General features: G+C 38.4%; 1 protein-coding gene across 13 annotated transcripts in view; it reads right to left on the minus strand.

The window, feature by feature from the left end:
• TENM4 (teneurin transmembrane protein 4) overlaps positions 1 to 24,341 on the minus strand; it is a 1,541,819-nt gene that overhangs the window by 490,485 nt on the left and 1,026,993 nt on the right. For 10 of the 13 annotated variants that reach the window (XM_077781310.1, XM_077781309.1, XM_077781308.1 and 7 more), the window contains one exon: positions 12,141 to 12,283. The exons of the other annotated variants lie outside the window; for them this stretch is intronic. The gene's annotated coding sequence lies outside the window, so the exon portion shown is untranslated. The remainder of the gene's footprint in view (positions 1 to 12,140; positions 12,284 to 24,341) is intronic. 13 annotated transcript variants of the gene reach the window in all.

Consider the following 24,341-nt stretch of genomic DNA (forward strand, 5'->3'; position numbering starts at 1 on the left):
TGCCTTCTTTTACTTTGTCATACTGCATAGCAGGCAAAAAATTCTCTGCCAATAACAGTATATATAAAAGTTGACAGTAGGTTTATCAACCCTGTGTTGAGAGACACAAGTATTGATGTTCAGAATTTTTACAGGTCTCTTTAATTTCACTTATGTTAACTATGTCTTTCAGCACTTTAGCTGAAAGAATTGGAAGTATCTTAACTACTTATTATACTCATTAGTATTTTTTGTATTGTTTATTGTTTTGCTTCCAATAATTTTAGAAAATGCAGTTGAATGAACTGGTTTGTTCTAGAATAGCAACACAGCATGGAACAACTCCAAAAGATACGTTTTAAATTGAAAACACTTGCAAAAGAGGAAACCAGCTATCAGTCTCGAGTTACTACTACTGTAACTGGAAACAACTTTACAACTACATTTGTATAATTCATACTATTTTGCCAACACTTTGAAGTTACACTTTTTCCCCTCATTTCTTAAGTCAGCAAGAAACGGTTATTAAAGGCACCTTTTTTAAAAAAATGAAACTGTCAAGATGTGGCTTTGAAATCTTTGAAAAGACGCCTGTAACATATAATGTGCTATAAGCACGTCTATTAAATCATGGCTCTTGTGGTTCTAACACAGAAATACCAGAAAAGAATTCTTTTCACATAGGATCAGTAGCTGCACAATAATGGGAACCACTTGGACTGAAAGGTAAAAGTTGGCTGAAGTAAGCTTCTTCCAATCTGCTTGTTATCAGCAGTTACAGGAGCAGAGCAAGTGACCCATAAATATATGTATTTTTTTTAACTGACAGGCTTTTGTTTGGGACTGTGTGGCAATGAAGGGTCTTTAATTTTGAATTCCTGGACAATATCTATAAATTAACAGCAGCTCTCAGTAAAGAAAAGAGCAGTGGTGGGAGAAACAAATTATTGTCCCAAGTTAGAATTAAGAAAAATGTTGAATAAAATTAAGTCCTCAAAATTTGCCAGGCATTTGTTAGAAAATAGAAGTAGCCTGAAATCAATAGAGAAATTGATCAATTAACTTCCCTTGTCCCAAGTAAATGAAATGCCAAGAAAAGTAAAAATACGGGAAAAGACACGAAGAAAAAAAACTTTGGGCACACAAGAGGAGAAGACAGACATCAAAGTACACTCTATTTAGTATTGAAAGGCACAAATCAAGGATTGAAAAGCAAAGCTAAACACATTCACACTAGAAAAAAAGTGTGAATTAAGTATTATTAGTGAATACACATGACCACTAAAGCACAGTTGTGTGATGGGCTCTCAGTCTCTTAACATGCTCAGTGCATCTTCAGAAGGTAAGAGTTGTCTATAGAAGCTGCTAGGTTCCAGCTGGGAATGAATGAAATTCCATCACCTCCATTAAATGGGAGGTCAAGGGGGAAGAGCTAGTGGTTTCTGTGACCTCAAAAATCTTTGAAATTATGAAACCATTTAATTAGGTTACTGATCTAATTGTCCAGGTCACTTGGAGTTGTGGGGATTTTATACAGGCTTTTAATTTAATATATGACTTACTATAGTTAATATAGATTCAATAATTAACCTTTAGTTATTTTTCAAGATACAGCTTCTCTACAAACAAGGGATTTTTGCCGATTGTAAGTGCTGGTTGGCACTAAGTAACTACAACTTGAAAAAAAGCCTTCAAAATCCCTTAAAGTCATTCTCTGCACTGCACTTTCTTTTAAATATTTTGTCATCAAGAACATTACTGAATTGCTAAAGCAATTAAATATTTGTTAATTAGCAATAAAGAAAAATCAACTTATGTAATTATAAGTGAATTAAAAACAATGGAATTAATTATTAATACTAAAGACTGGCATTCTTCCCAGAGCTCTAAGTTTAATTTTACTTGTTATTCTAAAACTAAATTACTTCTGTACAATACATCCAGCAAAATTATTGATGCTTGTTTTGTATCCAAGCATTTTGCAGATGAAGGAAATGTGGAGCACTCCTGCAGCTATATGCCTTGTGCCCTCATTCAGTGAATACAGTGATTCAAATTTCTTTAACATTCAGGTTCTAGGACAGATGTTTCTCAATAACAAAGGAAAAAATAAATTTTAAGGGACCTCAGAGAGTCTAGATATAACATTATATTCATAAATAATCTACTAAACCATTAAGGCAAAACTGTTGCAAATAAGCTTTTCAACTTAATTTTTGGTCTTACTTTTATTTAAGACTTAGATATTGAGTTACCCAGGGAAGTGGGTACATAACCAAGCCTTCCAGAGTTCAAGAAGCATTTTGACAACATTATTAGGCACATTGTGTAATTCTTGGTGTTGTCCTGTGTAGGACCAGTGTTTTAGTCCATCCCATCAAACAGCCTTTGAAGTCAAAAATGGTCCTAATCACCCTATTTTTCATGATTGTCTAGGCCAGTTCCCCTCAGAGAATTGTTCTGTCACTGGGAACAGAAGGTGGGATTAGAATAACAAGTATAGAGTCCCCTTAGTATTACTCCATGATGAAGTAGCAGCTGATTGGTCAATATTCCCTTCTTGCACTGGTCTGGTGCTCATTTTAGCGCACATGCAAAAAAAGTTAGAGAAGACCAACAAAATTTCTTTCTTTGGAACAAAGATTCTTTACTATAAACCAAGAGTGCCCAATCTGATGCACTTTGCAACTCAGCCATCAGCCTGAACACTTTTCCCACAGTACTTTGTGGTATTTCCTCAGGGATCAGTTTCTATCATCAGTGCCTGTACTGCTTCCACACCTTCCTAAAGGAATATCTGCGGGCAACTGAAGGAGCAAAGTGTTGGCTCCAAGGAGTCATGATTAGACAGTGACCAGGAGAAAAGGTCAAGGATATGAACTGCCAGGCTTAACACGAGTTTAAGTCAAAGGGAGTCTGTTAAACAGAAGGTGAAAGTGGGTTTCTTCATCTTGGTGTAATCCATATATTCATTTATTGAAAAGCAGCTTCAGAACATGGGTAGAAATTCTGCTCCTCTCTTCCCTCAGCCCCCTAACCAACCTCACACAGTTCCTACCATCTCCTCACCATTTCTTCATTTCAGCTCCGGTCTTGCTGTTTCCCTTCACTCTTACCCCTCTTTTCTGTGCTGTCCCTCCTGCTCAGATGTATTTTTTAATCTTTTATTAAGTTAATCTCTCTCAGGTCTGCTTTCATCATTTTTTTTTTTTTTTTCAGCAGTGCTGTGGATCTGATGCCTATCACTTTATTCCTATCAGCAGCACTAAAGCACAAAGCTTGATTAAATAAACCAAACCTACTGATAGACCTGGCCAGGCAGTGATTTCGTGCCATTGAATACTTACTCAGATTTGTCATTGTTTGCACCAGTCAAATCCAAATGCCACTTTGTCCTTTGCACAGTTATGCCATACTGTCCTTAACACTTACAGAACAGGCACATGGCTGTATGTATTTCCAAGGCAAAATATATGTTGCCTTACTAAAATATTAGTCTCTCTCTAGAGACCATGGTGTTCCAATGTAGGCCAAATATTCATCTTGAATCCTGAAAGAACTTTCTTTTTTTGGCAAAACTATTATACAGCTGTCATTCTAAATAATTATAAAATGGATACGGAGCTGAAGCTCCCTGATGAGATGACAGGACTGTGTCATACCAGCATTGCCTTCTTTCCTGCATTGTGCAGAACCACTATTCCTGGCTTTAAAAAGCCAAGATCATACTTTACCTACATACCTTAGTCATTTTTGAGGGCAGTTAATCACCTGTATGGCTATAGTATTGTAGAACTCAGTTTTCAATTAAACTCATTTATGAGTGGCAGAATTCTCTGCATCTTATTTCCCTTATAACAGGGGAAGACCAGCAGTAGTGGCATAAGGCATATTTATGCTGGTTACCAATTATTCCCATTGGGAAGAGATGTATGCCCTCACAGTTGTATGATGGAAGCATCACACTTATGAAGGGCAGAGAACCCTCAGTCAAAATGCACTAGCCATGGTCTCACCTAGACTTTTCCCTCTCAAACCATGAAAGAATACTCCTTTTATTTTACAATAAAGTCTGAAAATTGGCAGGGTCACTGTGAATACACAGCAAACACACACTTAATTCCACATTGATATGGAAAATTTGAATATATGAGTGACTAGTGGAGGAAAAAATTGTGTTCTAGTTTTCACTCTAAAACCAAACAGGATTTTCTAAATAATTTGTTGCAACATTTGACTCAAGCCAAATTTCTTCCCTTGAAAATTTCTGCCTTCTCAAGCATCTTCAGCAAAACAGAGCTGATGATGTCTAGTTAACTATCCTTGCTGATACCTGATGAAATTTTTACATCTTTCTGTGTTCTTTATTTGTGCATGTTTGTAAAGATCTTCTGAAGGCTTTACATTTATCTGTGTCTCCACCCATGAACAAAGAGAAGAGAGAACACAAATCTCAGACCTTAAGAACCTCCCAGCAAAATATCTGTCTTATGCTCTGTTATACAGCTCTACACTGCAGCAGGAACATCCACAGGACAGTTTAATGTGTGCTGAACCCATCCGTCAGTCTGGCTCCCTGTACTTCAATACCCCAGCAAATAGTGTGCCATATATCACCCCCAGATCCTGAGAAAAGACACCTGTTCAATATCAGTGTCCAATCTTCTGAGTGAAAAAGCACATTCAGGGAATTATTTCACAATTGTTTATTAATCTGGTGGGCTATAATGTCTGAATTTAAAATGAATCCTTCTACCATAGAAAATGCCATCAAAGATACTATTGCACAGGTTGGAAAGAAAATATTGTTTTACTGTGCATAATTATTCTTCTGCTAAAGACGCTTAGCCATCCTTTAACCTATACATACTTTCACCTACTGTTACACAACCTGCATGAGGTACTTAAGCTGGATCTGTATTAACTCCTTTTTAGGTTGTGTATCAATGATTTGAAAGAGCAGCTAAAGCCAGGTGTGAAGTAGTATGAGGCTGATTGAGTATGATAAACCATCACAGAGGATGATAAAGAATCATAGAATGATTCTTTAGGTTGGGGAGGGACCTTAAAGACCATTTAGTTCCAGCACAACTGCCATGGGCAGGGATATATTCCACTGTACCAGGTTGTTCAAAGTCCTGCTCAACATGGCCTTGAATACTTCCAGGAATGAGGAATGAAATGTAAGAGGTCCTAGATAAGTGCAGTACAGCCAATTACAGGAACACTAGCAAATGTGAAATAACTTAATGTTTCACTCCATAGTGAAATGGAAATGAATGGCAAAGTCGATAGGAAATATTACTACAAACTTTTATACATGTCCCAAACTTGATTTTTGAAAAGTACTGGGCATATAACTAAGACACTAAAAATTTCAGTTAAAACATTGGGAACTGCTAGAAATATCATCACTATTTAATGGAAAGAGAACATCAAATGTACAACGTTAATTATATCCTTATTTTGAGTCTGACTTATTGTAGAGAAAAGGCAAATGAATTGTCTGATGATTTTAGAGTTTGCAGTATCTGGCATCTATTTTAAAAACTTATTAGCAATAGGGTAAATATGATTTCAAAAAGTGGCCTCTCAAAAAGATCCTCTAGGATCTTTTTTGCATATGCCTTTTGAAGCTTCTCTCACTTTCTTGCCCCTTGCACCTATTAATAAAGCTTATCTATCTTTATCAGCAGAAAAACTGAAGGATTAAAAGAGAAGAGTTCTACAATATCCTAGTTAAAATACCAGCTTGTGATTTGTTTGTGTTCTTCCAGACAGATGTCAAAGAAAAAGGTAAAAAGGGAAGGGGGAGGAGAAACAATAGCACAGAATTGATTGACAAGTGCCATCATACAAGATTTCCCTCATATTTTATGAAAAGGACATTGCATTTCATTAAATTCTGTTTTCAAAAGCCCTCTCGACTGAAAAGAATGCATTCAGAGGAATTAACTGTTTCTGTCCTGCAGATCACGTACCAAATTCAGAGTTCACCTTCTTATAGCAGAAGGCCTCCTTCCCACCTGCCCTATCTGCAATAGTTAGATAAGAAGCAGGTGAAAAGGTCTTGCATCCTTACTATATACAAAGGATAAAGGTATTTTTACAGAGCTAGGTGTATTTTTAAGAACCAACTTAAAATTCATTATTGCTGTACCTGTTGATACACTGAGGATTGTGCTATCTAGGCACACAGGTGTAAAAAAATACTCAGAAAACTGCTTTAAAGATCTACTTTGCAAGCTTTAGAGTAAATCTTCTCCCTGTGAAAACCTCCTTAGCTACCCTAACAGCATGAAACTTCAAATCTCTCCTATCAGCTGAAGGCCACCCAAGTAGAGTGGAAGTTGACACAGTAGACTGTGGCACAGACAATCCTCTGCTTCACACACATGTTTGTGAATGTTTTACTAAAATATGGTGAATTAGGACTTATGCAGCAGGTATGAATTTGGAGAGGCAGGAAAACACCTTTCAAGGGGCACCTCACACAGCCATGGCAGCTGGAGCCACCAAAGATGGCACAGATCAGAGTCAGGAAAGACAGTATAGTGGTTAAGAATAGAACAGTTTGACTACCTAGATCCAATTTCAGGAAAATCTGAAAAGAACACACAGTTTAGGAATCCTACTGTTGTGAGGGTTGAAGAGCCTGAAATTGCTATTCTGGGTTAATGCAGAGTTACCTGTGAGAACATCATAGATATAATGGATATTACAGAGCCTTCTTCAAAAATATCAGTACTGATACACACACTGGTGATTTCCTACCTACAGTCCTGCCTTCTTTTATGCAGAAACAAGGTGACAAGCAGAAAAACATATTCATGTCATGGGTAAGAAAAGGAAGAAAGGATAAAAGGATGGAATTGAGTGGAGATGAGAAAACTGGAAGCAGATGGTAGGAGAATTCCAGAGTATGTAAGTGCTATCTGTATGACCTATCTGTTGGTTGGCTGTCTTGCTTGTTGAAGCAAATAAGTGGTTTTTGGGAAGAAAGTTTAAAAATCAGAGAAGCCAATTGGTCCATATTCTGACTCTTCAGGCAGTTTAGATTTGTCTTCTGTGTCCATCATATTGCTGTTATGAACAGCCTGAGCTGAGGACCTAGAATGATTAGCCTTCTCCTGAACAGTACTATTCTGAAGTTCCCTTCATTGTTCATGCACAGCAAGTGCAATGACATTACACATGAAGAGAACCTGTAAGGATGGGAAAGTGTCCAGCTAAGAATCTCATCCCACTACTTTACATGGGTATATCTAGTGCATAAAAGACTAGTGCTAAATCCCCATTACAAAAGTAGTAACTTGGAGAAAGGGAACATCAGCTAATGCTTAGCTGAAGTTAAATATGAATGTCAGCAAATTTATCTGACTTCTCACACTGTTTCAAAGGGCTGCCAGAGAAGGTAGCCTTGTCCTTTGCTCTTGGAAGCAAATAAACAGCAAAACACCCATGGCCACTAAGACATCCAAAGCTAAAGAGATGCCTTTGGATGATGAAAAAAATTCTCTTTCCATATTTTAATTTGAACTTTCATCTTTGATGGCCTTCCTTCCTAGAATCCCAAAGTAATTCAAGTTTGACCAGCATCTATGGATATCTGTAGTCAAACCTCTATCTCCAAAGCAGATCCAGATATATTAGGTGGTTCAAGAACTTGATCCACTATTTGAAAGTCACCACATGTAGACATTATCCTGGTCAACCTGTTCAAACATCTGATTACCTTCATACAGAAAATCTTCAAAAAATTTGTTGGCCATTTTTCCTTTTTTAACCACTTTGCACCTATAATTTTTTTCTCACAGACTGAAGTCACTGATTGTGACATCAAACCAGCTTTAGTCTTTAAATTACATTCAAAATATTCAGTTTATAAAGCTGGCTTTGTTTTCTACGAGAGCTCTATGCCTCACTTCGCATACTGTAGTTCTTCCAACAGGTTTATGTCTGAGGTAAGAATTACTGTGCACATCAGCAAATATGTTTTCTTTTGTCCCAGCTCTAAAAACAAAATCAGATTTATCTTCCAGTTTTCTGGCATTCTATGCCTTTCCCAAATCCTGATAAATTATCATGCAGCAATGCCAACCATTCATTATAGAAGTGATCCATGTCTAATGAAAGAGGTACTGTACTTCTATATTCCAGAGCACTGGAAATTAATTTGCATAGTGGAGGCTTCAAGGGTCTATCACCTATTCCCATACTGGGCCCATTTTCTGGAAAGAACACATAATTAATGGAAAAAATATATAACAAAACTATGCATCTGTTAAGGGGTATTTTTATTCTAATGTCAGCCAGTCTTATTAATTTCATTGTATAAATGTGTGGCATAGACTGATGTAATCTATTAAACCCTTGCAAATACAGAGTATATGTTAAATTACCACAGCTCAGCCCTGTGTTCTTCACACTAAGCCACACCACTGCCCTTAACTTCTCACTGCTGAGCAGAACCCAAAACTACAAAGTAACCACAGAGCGAACAAACCATGTGGGGTACAATGTGTGGAATAAGGGCATGGTCAGGTGATAATTTCAGATCATCTCCTGTGTCCCTTTTGCATAACAGAGATGAACCCTGACATGGAGCAACAAGTGTTTTATTTTGTAGTGTGTTAATCTGCAGTCTAGGTAACTTGAAGGACTGTCAGAAGTCAATTTCTTAGCAGAAACCAATAAAAACCATGCTAACTAATTTGACCACCCCTTAACAAGAGGAATCGCAACACTTCCCGTAAACTGGCTCAGGAAAGAGATTCCTACCTAGACACAGTCTAGCTTCTCGCCAAAATTCAGCTAGGTCAAGAGGTGCTTTGAGAAGCAACAAAACCAAAAACCATCAAGTACTTCATGTTTCTTGTTTCCACAATACGCTACCTTGTAGTAACAGGGTAACTTTGTACTGTTACTTGTAGTAACAGTAACTTTGAACTTCAGGGTCTTTGAGGACATGGCACCAGCAAAGCAATAGCCTTGGTTCTGTAAATTCCTTACAGTAGTTGACTGTGCGCTTATTATGGAAGCCGCACATGCCAAAGATTATTTTTCTTCCAAAGGCCAAACTTGCATGGAATTCTGTTAATTACATGCACTGTGGAAATGTCAGCCTTGACTCCTCTGTATATACAGCATGCTTTGTCCTTCACATAATGATTCTGAAGTGCTCTGCAGATATAATTTGATAGAATAATAAGGTATTATTATTGAATCTTTATGTCTCCTGCTGTCCCAGAAGCAATGACCTTGCTTCCCCAATACAGAGGTCTGTCTGCCAGGCTAATCACACTGATATCTGAGTACCTCAGAGGAGATCCTTACGTGGCAACATTTCTACAGAACTCAAAAGTGGCCAGACATACTGATAAGATCCATGTATTACCCCTGTGCATTTCTGCAAGGTTATAAACCAATTCCAAATGTAAATCCCCTTCCTGGTGACATGTGGAGACATTTGAGACACACATGGCTCAAATAACTCAAATTGTCCCCAGGTGTCAGGGCTCCCTATGAAGGTAGCAATGGATGCTACTTCCAAGCAGATAGCAACCACAGGGGACCAAGATTAATGAATCCCCCATCCACTCTTTTCCAGCAGATATGTAGCACTGATAAATATCCTCAAGTTACCATGAGAATAACCTTTCATTTATGCCCTTCTGTTTTATTTGCCAGGACAAGACATTCATGCTGTATCTTTTAGCCATGGACAACCAGATATTCACTCATGTCAGGACCCATCCCCATACAGGCCACCAATTGTTGGCATTGCTGCTTAGCACCAGTCAATGGTAGATAGGACCTGATTATAACCATTAGTTTATTACCTTACTGTTAAGACTTTCACACCTTCTCTCAGGGAGTTCCCACAGGTTCCTTTTCTTTCTTCTGCACAGCCAGTGGACTTCTTCCTGCCCCTAGCAGCACATACTGACCCTCACTGTCCCTAGCACAAACACCAGACCCTTACTCCTAACAGCAACACAGCCAACACACTCCTCTCACTCAGCTGAGCCACTCTTATAACACCCATCCTTATTGGACACAGCTGTGCCTTATTAAGGGCAGGGCTGTTCCTGCTCTTTGGTAATTAGCACAGCTGCAACTCCTCAGGGGCAAGATTGCCTTCAGCACTGTCTCTATTCTTGCACCATCCATCCTCCCACAAACTCACCTTTCTGTAAGTTGTTTTTTTTCCCTTGATTTGATGTTGTATAGGCATATCCATAAATATCCATGCACACAGCAGGGTATATGCAATACATCTGACAGGGCATGGTTACCCCTAGCACAATACCACTTTTTAATACAATTTTGGCTGGTTTCCATAGCTGTCAAGAAGTCTAGGTTAGGTTGATAGGTCTCTTAAAATGTAGAATTTCTGGCGTTCAAGTTTTTATTCTTCCTTTATGAAAGTTCTGATTCTTATGGGGAGAGTGTTTTCTTTCAGGAATGAGATATTTTCATAGTTGCTGAACAAATTACAATACAAAAGCTCCTATCTGGAGTTATGCAGATACTTCATGGCAGCATCAGCATCCTTTACATATCTGCACAGCTACAAAAATGTCCAACAGTTTCATTTTTCCACTCAGAAGATTTTTATTTGCTTTTTTGAAATTAAATGCCAGAGCTCTCCTATTGCCTCAGCACTTTTTATTTGTTCTGAAAAACCTTGGTTTCTCTCTCTAGTGCAGTGAAGATGTCTAGGCTGTAGTTCCTTTAATTGCAATACCTCTGGGAACCTCCACATGAACAAGGGCTTTGATATAATGGCACTGTAGTTACACCAATTTCTACCAAAACAATCAGCTACAGTCAGAAATCAAAATATTCTTTAAAATACACTTATTTTAATTCAGACCTATCAAGAACAATCTTCCTGTCACTGATAAAATGTGTATGTTTAAAAACTTGCCCAAAGCTGCAAGAATTCAGAGTAGTCTCATTACTATAGAAACACAATAATCTGAAGAAAACATATATAAGCTTATGTTTATTGCTTAAAACCAAAGGAGAATCAGTACATTCTTAAGACATAAAGCTATACTTTGAACCCTATCAGAGTAAAAATATTCTCCTGTGACGAATTTCAAACCCAAAAATATCATAGGACTCAGCCTCGTCCTTACAAGTCCATTACAGATTTGTTGACTGGTTTCTGTACTTTAAAGTATAGTGTTCCTAGCTTCAAGTTATAGAAATAAACTCAATTGTGTTTCTAAATCTTTATGGCTCATTGAAGTCTTGGCATATATAGGAACATTTCAAATTTCTTTTGTTCTCTCTGAAATACTTTGGGATGGACATTCATTTGTAAAACTGAGGTACAGTACTCTGCAGCTGAGAAGTTCTACTTAATAACTGTTGCACACAAATATTTTTTATGGGAGATAATAGAGATCTAAAAGGCATCTTATACAACATCATTAGAATAATCAGAAATAGTATATCCACAAGATATTTTGATTGCTCTCATTCAACAAAAGTATTGGCAGGAGTCAAGATAAAGTTGTACATCAAGACAAAATTTATTTGGTAGGGAAAAAATGAAGTTTATCTTTGCTTGAACTGGGAGTGTGCAGGAGTAAATAGATGAGTGTTGGTAGGTATTTGGTGAGTTAGAAATGCTGGTAACACAGGGAATTGAGGTTCTGTGGTAAGGAATTAATTATGCTAAGTAGTATACAAGCTTCCATGAAATTATATTTAGGTCATTTCTGATACTTCAAATGAACTTCCAGACCAGCACATTAACATTGACAATATCATTTATTCAAGCTTCAGGAACCTGGGATCATTTCTCATCTTGATTCAATCACTTTGGTTAAACCTCTTGTTAACAACACAGGAAAAAAATGGATTTTCCAAGTGATCACTATTTATTGGACAATAAATTTAAAATGACACTGCAAATATAATTTCATGGTTTTTGCTCTTTTCATTTCTTTTAAAAAAACAAGGATGGAGACAAATAACGGTGCTTAAAATATCATGAGGGCAATCTTGGTTTATCAACTCCAATACAAACACACATCAAAAGAAAATTATAAATGTCTAAACACCACACCCATGATAGATTAAGAGTTTTACTTCTTTGACTCATCTTTACAAATAAATCTAAAAAACAATGATAGTGTACTTACATATTTCAGATCCTCATCTGTCTAAGAATAGAAAGCACTGAAGTCATGGGTCAGAATAACTCGGGTTGTCTCTTCTCAATTCCCTTTTTGTGATCACCATCCACAAAAATCAGTGCGCCACTGCAATGGTCCAGCCATCCTCACTACAGAAAAGGAGCCAGGTGTTGAGTGTCAGACAAGACTGGCATGGGTTTGTAAAGGTTGTTTGCATGGCAGCTGTCAGGATTGTAATTCCTGATTCCTGACCCAGATTCCCTCTCTCTGCCAGAGTACTTCCATTGGAAGCCAGGCTATCACATCAGAAAGTGATTGGTACCTGTCTTTAATGTCTATATTGATAAGGTTAACTGGGTATCTGCCTCCATATCTACAGGCCATCCATGTCCACGCTACCTTCCCATGCTTTGATTTCCCCAGGAATAGTTATATAACATGTTCCAGGCTTTTTCCTACCCAAGATATGCACACCATACCACTATCCATTGGTGGCTTCACACATCAGATGTGGTCTCAAAGGCTGGATAAGGAATATATCAAATGTGAGGTGCTTCAAGATGTAACAGGACCTAAGTTAGTATGCACACATGTTTAAGCATGGAGAAAGAAGGCAGTACGTTTTTCATGGGACAAAATTTCTAACTGCATTTTTTCTTCCTTTTTGTCTATATTTTATGCTTAATGCTGGCAATAAAGCATATTTTGTTATTTTAAAATATCACTAAAATACTGTAGGTTTTTGCAGATTATATTTTTTTTTTGGAAGAAATTTAGGAGAGACACTCCTATGTCTGAGACCTGGATGAGTCTAACTGTTTCAACATATATCATCAAAATTACCATCTCAGTCCCTTACCGCATATTGCTCAGACACTTTCACTCAGTAATGTCCTGGGCACTTTTTATAGAAGCTCTATATTTAATGGGGACTTGAAGACAACGCTCAGTTTTAGAGATCTGTGAATCTTTACCATCAGACAAAATGCGTAATGTCACTGTTTAGTGACAGCACTCACTAATATAATGTGTGGCACAGCAAAGAAAATGAGCCAGTATATGATCTTGCTAAAGGGCCAACATTTTCTGAGAGGTTGCAATTAGCATACCCCTCAGTGTTATCAAAAAATAGCTTAAAAAGTTGTGACTGCAGATGCAAGATGTAGCCCAGCTCAGCTGTCCATATAAAACTGTCCAGTCCAACTAGAGATGCCCTAGTTACTCTGACTGTCCTTCAGCTGCTGCCCAGGAAGACATGGTTTTCCTGCAAATCCTGCATCTTCTCTGCCAGCCTTTTAAATAAGCTTGGGCATCTAAAACAGCTCAGGGCATCTCAAATGTCTCTAAATTCATTGTAAAATTAAACTTTGCGCTAAATCACAAGTTATGCATTGGCAACAGACTCTGCAATCCCCCATCTCACTATTGCTACTACCCATGTACAAGCCCAGCACATCACCCCTTTCCACAAGTACTTTCAGGGAATGAGTTGCATAACAACATACTTAAAATTTTGTGTTGCATTTTACTTTATGCACATGTATGCATGCTATATCAGAGCTCATATTTTTCATTCTTTAATTAATATTGCCTTTTTGTGAAAATTAAAGCAGTGGGATTCCAGAAAGCCATTATGTTTTGTTTGTTAGGAGCTGGCATAAATGTATTCCAGTAGAGATAATGCTGTAAATGTTGATCATGTTACAAGTTGGCCCACCTACTGTCACTTCAGGAAGCAGAGGTTTAAATATAAAACTACTATTTTTAACTGAGTTAATATTGGAACTGAAGGAGGAGATATTCAAGCTGGGGTAAATAGTAGCCTGGCTGATGTAAGTAGCACTATATTGATTTACAGCCGTGAAGCAACTCTCAGAAACAGTAAATGTTTTCTACACCAAGAGTTCTGCAAATGTATTTATAATATTATTTTGATAAGGAAAAGAAAAAGTCACAACAGAAATTTGAGATTATTCAAAGGTATCTCAGAAGCCCTGAAAACTTCAATGACAAAATAAATGGAAATATAGAGCATGTGTCCTAGCCCAGTAGACTGCTTCAAATCCCTGAGCTAAAATATGCATGTTACATAACTATGTGTTTTGTTTACAATGAGCAGTATTCCAGACATAATTAAAATAAAGAAAATTGTTATTGGATACCTCTGGATGATAAAAAAGACCCAAACAACCCTCCACCAAACCTCTGAGGTATTAAATAAAAGCAGGTTTTATATTATAAGCATTCATTTATGTTTTCTTCTTGAAGCTGTAGTTCCTAAAATATTGTAAGTTATATTATTATTAAAAATAAGAGCATGACCACCTCATTTTATTACTAAATTGAAAATAGGAAAAATAAAAATAACAAAGTGCTCTAATACTTAAAACTCACAATTTTACACACTTTAGTTTATCTTGATTTATTAAATATTCTAATGTTGGGCATTCTTTTTGGGTGTCTACACAATAGCACTTGGCCTTTGTGATACAATATTAACAAAATTAGAAAAGTCTAAGAAGTTTAACCCAAGAGGAGCCTTACTTCTCCAAAAATTCAACTAAAGGAGACAAAGCTGTGTTTTCTTTTCAAATTACTTTCTCTCTCTTTAGCTGAGGTGTTTAAAGACTCCATAATGAAGCACAGCACAGAGTACAGCACAGGAGGACTGAGACTATGGGCTTTAGAGAGATTAATGGCTGCAGAACGGTTCGCTTTTTGTTACATTAACCTGCCCAGAAAAGCAATTCCCTCCACAGCCCCATACCCAATCCCCATAAGTGGAGACATATGGCAGTTCTGTGATACAGAGAACACACTGTGGTGGTTTTATTGATACAGGGACTGCTTCTTAGCCAGTATAAGTCTTCTCCACTCAGCTATGAATTGATCCCATTGACTCTTGGCAAAAGCAGAACAGTCATAAAGGTTAATGCTGCCTCTGCAGTCAGATTCCTTCTCTGAATTGCCCTGTGAAGGTTCCTCTCTCCACTGACTCCAGGGAGACTGGCAGATTTAACACATACTGAGCTAACTCTTGTGCCTCTGCCACTTTGGTGGGATCAATCTGTAGAGACGTGCTTTTCTCTTTGTCCACGATTCTTAGATGTAAGTCTTTTGATGGAAAACCATCAGAAGTAGCAACAAGAGTGATGCAAGTTGTGCATGGCCATCACTGTTTTCTTATCTGGAGAAATGTCAAATGATCAGAGCCTCTTCCTACCTCTCTCCCTCCCTCTCTCTGCTGTCTGTCCATTATCTACCTGAGGACAGTAATCATTAAAATATTTCAATACCCATATCCCAACGTTTCCATGTTGAACTAACATGAATACTTGAAATTGGAGACCTGTGGTGCATTTTGGAAGGACCTTACAAAAGCGGTTTTCAGCTCAGATTCTTGGCTAAAGGACAAAAGGCTTGGCGATGTGGCATAACATTGCACACACATAGACACACAGAGATAATTTTGTATTTTCTGCTTCCCTCCTCAGATTTCTCTCTTCCAGCCATCAGCTGCTCCGCTAACCTTGAAACTGCAAAGAATTTCATTCTGTGGCTTGTGTTTCCTCCAAAGCAGAATTGCAGGACCTCAGTTCCTCCCCAGAAATTATGTCTCCTACAGTCATTATTCCCTCTTGGCCTCAAATCACTTCCTGCAATTTCAGAGCCACTGAAAACAGCAGTTTCAAATTATCTATTAACCCATGAAGGCTAAGCCAGCCTGGATTCACCAGAGTTCTTTTGATGCATTTTTCATTTGTCACACTTTTCTTTCTTCCTATCCCTAAACTTTGAAATAGAACTGAAAAGATTCTTCCTCAGATGAGTTTTGGCCCATTTTACAGATTTTATCCTCTGAATATTGTTTTGTTTCCATCTCCAGTCTACTGCAGCTACTATTTACCAAATCTATCTTTCCTGAAAAATTCTGATGACCCGTAAAAGCTGAAACGTTAACTATCAAAACTCTTGGGTATAGGCACAAATGATTATGTAAGGCTCGAGGCTCAATGCCAGATGAACAGACGACAGACCCATTTATCATCAGTAGGAACAGGCACATTAATTGGCTATGATACCAGTACCGTCCTTCAGCATTAACAAAACTCTTCTTGATTCTGAGTGTTTCCCCAGAACACCCTTTATTAAATAAGATAAATAATACTGAGGCCAAGGGTCGCACTGCTTCATCTGAGAAAACTCAATTATTTATGAGTACTTCCCTGACTCAGGTTTGGTAACCTGTCAGGCTGGCAAAGAGAGCTTTTTGGTCTACTGACTAAACATTATTATTCTACACAGATGTGTCTATTATTCTACACAGATGTGTTAAAGAATCAACAACAGAGAAATGAAAACACATTAGTCCTGTAAAGCTTCTGGGCTGGGGGAAGAGTTCTTGAACACTGGAACAGTTTATCTAGAAGGGCTGTGGAGACTTCATCCTTGGCAATATTTAAAACGTGAGTGGACACATCCCTGAGGTCTTCTGGCTGACACTGTTTTGAGTGATGTGTGTTGGACTAGATGATCTCCAAGATCCCTTAAAGCCTCTGTGATATTCTGTAATTCTAAGTCCATGACATGAAGCCACAGTAGTGAATTCCTCAGTTTCTGTTCTGGGCTTTTCCATGTACTCACACAAAAACCAAAATACTCGTAACTGGCTACTGCTTCCAGCTGTTTAACCATGCAAAGAGGAATATAATCCTAGAAGACCCTCATGACAATTTTCTTGCATGCAGCTGAGAATGTAAAGAAGTAACCCGTGACTGCCGTTTAGTATGGTACATACAGAATTCCCCTGCAGTCAAGTGAACTCTTCTGTATAATAACTTGACCCTATTTGGCACAGTTGCTATGCAAATATTTTGTATGATTCCAGGCACACTGTTTGTGTGTCATCATTGTCACCACGGATAGTGCAAAAGCAATGATACACTCCAATAACTCTGCATGAGAATGGAGAAGGTAAAACATAGATAATTTTACTGGAATTTTGACTGCATGTTAAAAGCAGTAGAAACAAAGTGTTTCTTTAAGAATTGGCTTTCACCTACTTCTTGAGTTGCCAATAAATGGTTCTGTGACCCATTTCATTGAAGGAAGAGTTCAAAAGTAATCCTGTAGTATTCCATGGAACTCAAAAATCCTCTGGGTCAAGTCCATCTTGTCAACACAATTTCTACCTTGTTGTCACATGTTGCTACCTTGCTTGCACTTGATATACACAGATTTTTATGTGATCAACACCCCTCTCCATATAGCTTGTTAGCTAATTACGTGTTCATCCTATTTTCCCTATCCTTGTATCACCTTTGATCTTGACAAGAAGAAGAATTGTTTTTTTCTTTCTCCCCCAAGGGGTATGGGGAGTTTTCCTCAGAATGAGACAATATTTCCTTACACTTAGAACAGAGCGTTCTGTTTGCAAACAGTACTGGGGAATTTTCAGTGCTGACACCAGTCAGGCTGGCATGCACGCTTTATACCTGCATAGCCAAAGGAACTGGCAGATGGTTGGTGACAAAAGGAGCATCCCATGGAGCTGCAGGAGAACCATCTCAACAGATCCAAGATTTCAGAGCCTGAAAGACACCATGCAACAGCCCAACCGTGTGAATGCTCATCATTCAGCCAGCAGCAAGGCAGGTGCTTGAAATGTTTGCCAGAATTCACACATTCAAACATGTTCAGTCTCCAAGATGGAAAAAAATCTGGCAAATGGGTGTGGAATGCTCTTACAAAGAGATGTAAGAGCAATCACCTGGTGTAGGACAGAATATAACACCTTTTGTCTGTGACTTTTTCACAGCTGGAGGATTGACTCATACAAAATTGTCCCTCCCAGGCCTCCAGCAGGTGGAATTGCCCTTCCAGCAGGAGAACCAGTGAGACTAAGTGGGAGTAATGAGAATGTATGATTTTGAATGAAGCAGTGCCTGAAAAAGAAGATATGCTACCAAACAGGTCTTGTTCCAGCATGAGTCTCCAGGACTAAACATCTGCCATTCCACAGCATTTGGTGGGGACCATTTTATGGGAGAGGGGTGGCTGCTGATGCTCCAGTGCTGTATAAACACTTGAGTTGTAAGCTTGGCTGATGGAACTGGGGAGGAGGGAGTTAAAATTGTTGAGCTCAATATGTTAGACTTGTCAGATTTGGATCAGTTCTGCTCTCTGCTTGACAGCTTCATATTTCAAGTCATCCTACCTCTAGCAGGCAAGTGGGCAAGTGGCACACCTGGAGTTCTGGCTCCCATTTACATTTTTAAAGAAAAATGCAGGGTTTTTCTGGTTGTTTCCTTCCTGAAGTTGATGGTAGATTAAGGAGGAAGCATTTAGGCGTTTGCTTCTCACTATTAATTTATTTCTTAACTCTCCTGAAAATTTTCCAGTACCTCAGCTCCTGCTCAGAATTTCCCATGCTGCAGCTACAATGTACTGACGTGATTCACAGTTCTTGTTAAGCAACAGTAAACCTGTCCCAAATGTGTGGAGCTTCTTCCTTCTGCAAAAGAAATGAACCATAGCAAAGATCATTACAGCTAATCTGTCTTCAGATTCAGGAAGGTTCTTCTGCACCTCTGTATTTCAGAAGATGACCTTTATCAGATGTAAAGCCTACAAATATTTTCTGACTGTGTAGAGTAAACTACAGATATAGGATTTGATGTACACATGTAACAGCCCTTCTCTTGTCATGCATCAGCCAGTGTAGCATAGATGCAATGTCGCAGAAAGAAAAGCATAAAGCAGAGGGAACAAACATAAAAATTAGTTTATAACTTGCCAATGGGAAGAGGAGACCAACTAAAACAATTTGTAGTGGAAGTCCAATGGAATACCATGGAGTTTGTCTCTCTAGAGGAATGAAGGGAAGACAGGAACAATACTATCTCTCTAAATGCAAACACTGATTGGGAGAAGTGGTTCTTCTGTGATCTGCCAACAAGAGTAAGAGTTCTTCACTGAATAGGCAACTGGGCTAGCTGATGTAGGAAACAGTGTGCACACTGATGCCCTAGGGCATCAATTTCATGACCAGGGGACCCTGAGACATGCTTCAGTTTTCTCATAATGAGCGGATTGAGCGCATTCGTCAAAACTGGGATTTCAGGGCTCAAAGTTCAAAAAGCTACCAGAGGTGACATAATTGCCCTGCTTCCTCCTTCTCTTGTCCCTTCCAAAAACAACCCCACTATATTTTTTTTTTCTTGCCATTTGACTGAAATCACCTGGGGGTTAATTATCTTTCTGGGATGAAAACCATATGCTGTTTCATGTTCTTGCATAAGGTTAAGCTGAATATGATGAAACCAATTAATTAAATCTTGGAAGGGAAGGGAAGGGAAGGGAAGGGAAGGGAAGGGAAGGGAAGGGAAGGGAAGGGAAGGGAAGGGAAGGGAAGGGAAGGGAAGGGAAGGGAAGGGAAGGTGAAGACTGGCCAGGAGTTAGTGTTCTCATTTACTGACAATGTAATCCAAGGTAACAGACAAATATAAAAATTTGCTTGTTTACAGGAAAAGAGCAGAGAAAGCGTTGCCTGTGTCACCAAAAAATAAGCTGGGGAGCACTGAAGTGGGGAATATTAATGTAAATGAGATGGGGAAAACCACCGCTTATGACTGGGCACACTTGGACTATGGAAAAGTCATATTATTAAAAAAAACAAACATTTTTCTGTTAATTTGGTTTCTTTTTTTTTTTACCTTGCAGCTTGCAGACTGCTTTGAACACTGACAGATATTTTGAACATGCAGATACTGTGCTGAGGTGCATTCATAAAATCCAGCCTGTTGTGTGGGTCTACACCTATCATTTGACTTTAGTGCAGGGACAGTCCCCTAAAATGTTAGCCTGATTTTCCAATCTATCTGGCATGTGAGGCTGGTTCTTATCACTGTGGATGGTTTTTCTTCAAGCTAGAATATGGAATATTTTTGTGCTGGTCTGGCAGGGATAAAAGACAAGAAGAGAAAACAGACATGGAAGGGCTCCACTAAGTCTCATGCTTGCAAAATTCTATGCATACAGAAATTGCAAGTGGAAAGAAGATCTATAGCCACATGCAAGTTACTGAAGGTAAGCAGTGCAACATAAGCTTAGAGCTGTTTACAAGTAAATTCTTCATAACTCCTAAGCCAAAAACTTCATTGCCTGAATAATTTCCATACCAAAGAGAAACATTTCTTTGCCAGTGAGAAAAAATAACTCCAAGAATCGTTCAATCCCCAGCCCTGCAGTTTAGGTTGTACATGGGTTAACATTTCAGTGCAGTTACACTCCCTCAGAAGCTAGCATTTGCAAAGTGTGTTACTGAAAAGAAATAAGCACAAACATACACAGATGTCTACTGTTCTGGGTTCAAATAACCCTTGTGGAGAAAGAGTGGTGTATATATATATGGGTGTGCACGTGTGTGGGCATGCATGGGAAAGCAAAAAGAGCTTTATTTTTATTCTGAATCCCACCTAAACAAAGATCCTAATGTTATCCCTTGGAATGAGGTAAGAAATATGATCATTTAGTTCCAAGACCTGCCTGAAAATACAGTTTTTGTGGCCCTGAAAGAGCAGCAGCCAAAGTAAAAGAGATCAGATGAACTGCATTTAGAAGTGATGCAGTGAACTGGTACAAGGGGAAAGTGCTTTTAGTGATCGATATGAAAACAGGGGGCTTTCATCTAACCACAGTGAGGATGGCAAAGAGGAATTTGGGCAATATAATATGGGATAAAAGGGTGGATAGCCTCTTATTTCAGCCTAAAGACTTAATGATGCTTATTAAAAGGTTGTTACCTGGTTTCATGGAAGAATTATTGCCCTCTACCTCTTTCCTTAGAGTGAATGACCTGACAGGGAAAACCAAGTTACTTAAGTCCTTGGTCCTTGTTATGGAAATATTCTTTTCATTTTCCTGTGACTTTGCCAGAAGAACAACCCATACAAACCAGCAAGACACAGTGCAATTCCCTAGGCAGCATGTTCATATTACGGCACTTGGGTCATTAGATATCACGATTTGATTCACATAACAGTTGTTTAGATTTGGGTCAATGTTTCAAATAAGTGAGAGCTTTGAAATAGCAAAGTGCTCTCATGCTTTAAAAAATGCACTGGGCCAAAGTCAAGTCTGGAGGAGGCACACTGAAGACAATGAATTTCCAGCAGGTGAGGCAGGCTGCACATTTCTGCTAAGGAAATCTTTCCACCACTGCAGCATTTCATTATCACTGTCATTTTCTCTATGAATTATTGCTTTCCTGTCAGATTTACCTCCCCTTCCACTTGAAAACAGTCATCTGGGGAAGAGGCCAGCAATAATACAAAACCTCCTGGAGGTTAATGTTGCAACAACAACAAGAAAAACTGGAGCTGGTCTACCTCTTCAACTAGAGGACCAAACCACATGGTACTGGTTCAGTTACAAGAGTTCAATCTGTCTGCATCTAAATATAACAGGCAGCACTGCTTTTTTGGCACTGGATAACAACAAAGTGTTTTGAACTCACAGTTACTAGATTTTTTTAAGGCTATTTGGTGTGTGTCAAGACTTAAAGTTCTTTAGCAGTGATATTCAGATGAATTCCTATGCCATTAAAAATATAGTAATTAGGTTTTCAATCAGTGTTACGAAGTCTCACATGGCATTTGACTAGGAGTATACAAGGTACTATCATTTCTACAATTCTATGGTAGAGACGTGAGACAGAGATATGCCCTGAGAGACAGGAAACCAGAGCATCAAAATGCCCTTCTTACCAGAACCCATCCAACTGCATAAATTGGACTTTACTGGTAAAAGAACCGTTAGCCTTTTAGCTGTAGCTAAACTGTAGTTTAGCTACAGTTGACTGGGCCAAATCTATTAAAAATCATTATTTCTCGTATTCCATCTAAATATGTTTGTCTTACTTGTGAAACCTAACTCTGGAGTTAATCCTAACCAGTACCCAGAGAGAACCTAGATGTAGATTCATAGAATCATTTGATTGAAAAAAGACTTCCAAGAACATTGAGTGTAAAATACCTTTTGAATTGCAAAATGGAGGAAATGTTTTTAAGTTAAATATTTTGAGACATGTAGGATGTGTGAGAATATTTCTTTAGAAATTACCATGGTATAGAATCAAGCCATAATCAAATGAATGAGATCAAAGAACCTTTCCTATGTTGTCTTTCTTGAACCATAAAGTACATGCACAAAGAATCTTAAATCACAACCACTCACACCAGCAAAACTTTGACACTTCTTCACACTTCTAAGTGGCTTAGAAGCTAGAACTACTGCAACAGGAGATGAAATCCAACCTTACTGGAACAAATTGTGCTTTAAATTACATTGGTGCAATCCCACAGGAGTCAATGGGATATAACCTTCACAGCTAATGAAAGAGGTCCACTAAATTTGTCCTAGTCAGCTTGGGTGCGGAATCCCTTTGCACATTCTCTGCACATCCTCTTGTTTCCTCTTTTAGAATAAGTCAAAGATTTTCAGTTAAAATATAAGCTAATGAATTTCAGAAACACCTTTTTTACAGTAAACCCTCAAGTAAATAATGACAGTACACTGGAAAGTACAGACCAGATTTACATGGAGACTTCTAGAACTTGAGTTTAACTCATTGCAATCTATAACTTTCCTGTGAGGGGAAGAGGGACAAACACTGATCTCTTCTTTGTGGTGACCACTGACAAGACCCTAGAGAACAGCTTGAAGCTGTGTCAGCAGAGGTGTAGGCTGGATGTAAGACACAGATTCTCCACCCAGAGGGTGATTGGGCACTGGCACGGGCCCCCCAGGGAAGTGGTCACAACAGCAGCCTCACAGAGTTCAAGAAGTGTTTGCATGATGCTGTAAGGAATGTGGTACAACTCTTGGGAATGGTGCTGTGCAGGGCCAGGAGCTGGACTCAATGATCCCTGTGGGCCCCTTCCAACTCAGCTTATGCCAGGATCCTGTGAATCAAAGTCCTTTAAACATGGCATCTCTTTGTAAAGGAGCAGATTTACTGTAAGGCATAAGAGTCTGGCAAGCATTTCAGGGCACTGCCTGTTGCACCCTGGTTACTGCCTGTGTGACTGCGAGAGGAATTGTGGAGCAGATCCTCATCCTTTGCCTCCTTCTCTTCCAGATCAGATCTGATTCCAGCCCTACATATGGCAGTGGGGTAAAGAAACTCCTGAAATGCTTACACCTAAAATTTATGATGTGGCAGACAGTCACCTGATGATCCTCTGAAATGCACACTTCAGAAATGCCTACAGAATGAATTTATTTATTTTTAAAGAAACTGATTTAGTTGACAAGGGGAAAGAAGGAGGCAGTGAAAATAATGAGAAAATAATAACTATCATTATCCATAAGTATTAAAGCAGATTAACAGATTATGAGATAAAAAAGTGAATGAATATTCCATAGTTTAAAATTCTAACAGCATTAAGATTCTATTTACTGTAAATTAATTTTAGTTAATCACCATTAATTTTTCAGAGCTAAATAGCAAAAGAAATAAGATTCCTCTATTATTTGCCATACACTCTAGTTGTGTAGGGAGTCCAATATGAATGGAATGTGGTGAAAAAGTCTCATCACAAGATAACTGAAATTATGACTAGAAAAGATTTACTAATCCATACCCCTGCCACTGCTATTTCCCTTCCTCTATGGAGCATCTGATGAAGTTTCCTACCCAAAAGGTTTAAAAGTGACTCAATGGTTTGAAATTTTCTGTTGTTAATTGAATAAATTATTTTTTTAGTGAAACCTCTTAGCAAGTAGTTTTTAAGTACTTTGTGCTATACATCCCTACACAATCCGAAATAAATTTTGCATTAGAAAGGTATTTGAGCTCAGTGCAACTGACAGAGATGATAATTTCTTTTAAATGCAACTAGCTCACTGCTTCCTTCCAATTTTTAACATTGGTGCATTTTTGTTCAGTAAATGCCACTTTCTTGTGGTGCTCAAATTAGGCGTGTTGAATATTTTTCTACTTGTGTATTTACAGAATTTTCGTGTCTGAAAGACCCACACAGGCAAGCGCTTTAAATCAGCAATTTCTACCCTCATCTTGATGGCTTTCAGGAAACCATGAAATTCTAGAATGGCTTGGGTTGGAAGGGACCATGAAGATCAGCCAGGTTCCACCCTCCTGCCACCTTCCACTACCTTCCACTAGACATGTTTCTCAAAGCCCCG

Source organism: Lonchura striata, chromosome 2 (genome assembly GCF_046129695.1).
Source record: "Lonchura striata isolate bLonStr1 chromosome 2, bLonStr1.mat, whole genome shotgun sequence".
Classification (NCBI taxonomy): domain Eukaryota; kingdom Metazoa; phylum Chordata; class Aves; order Passeriformes; family Estrildidae; genus Lonchura; species Lonchura striata.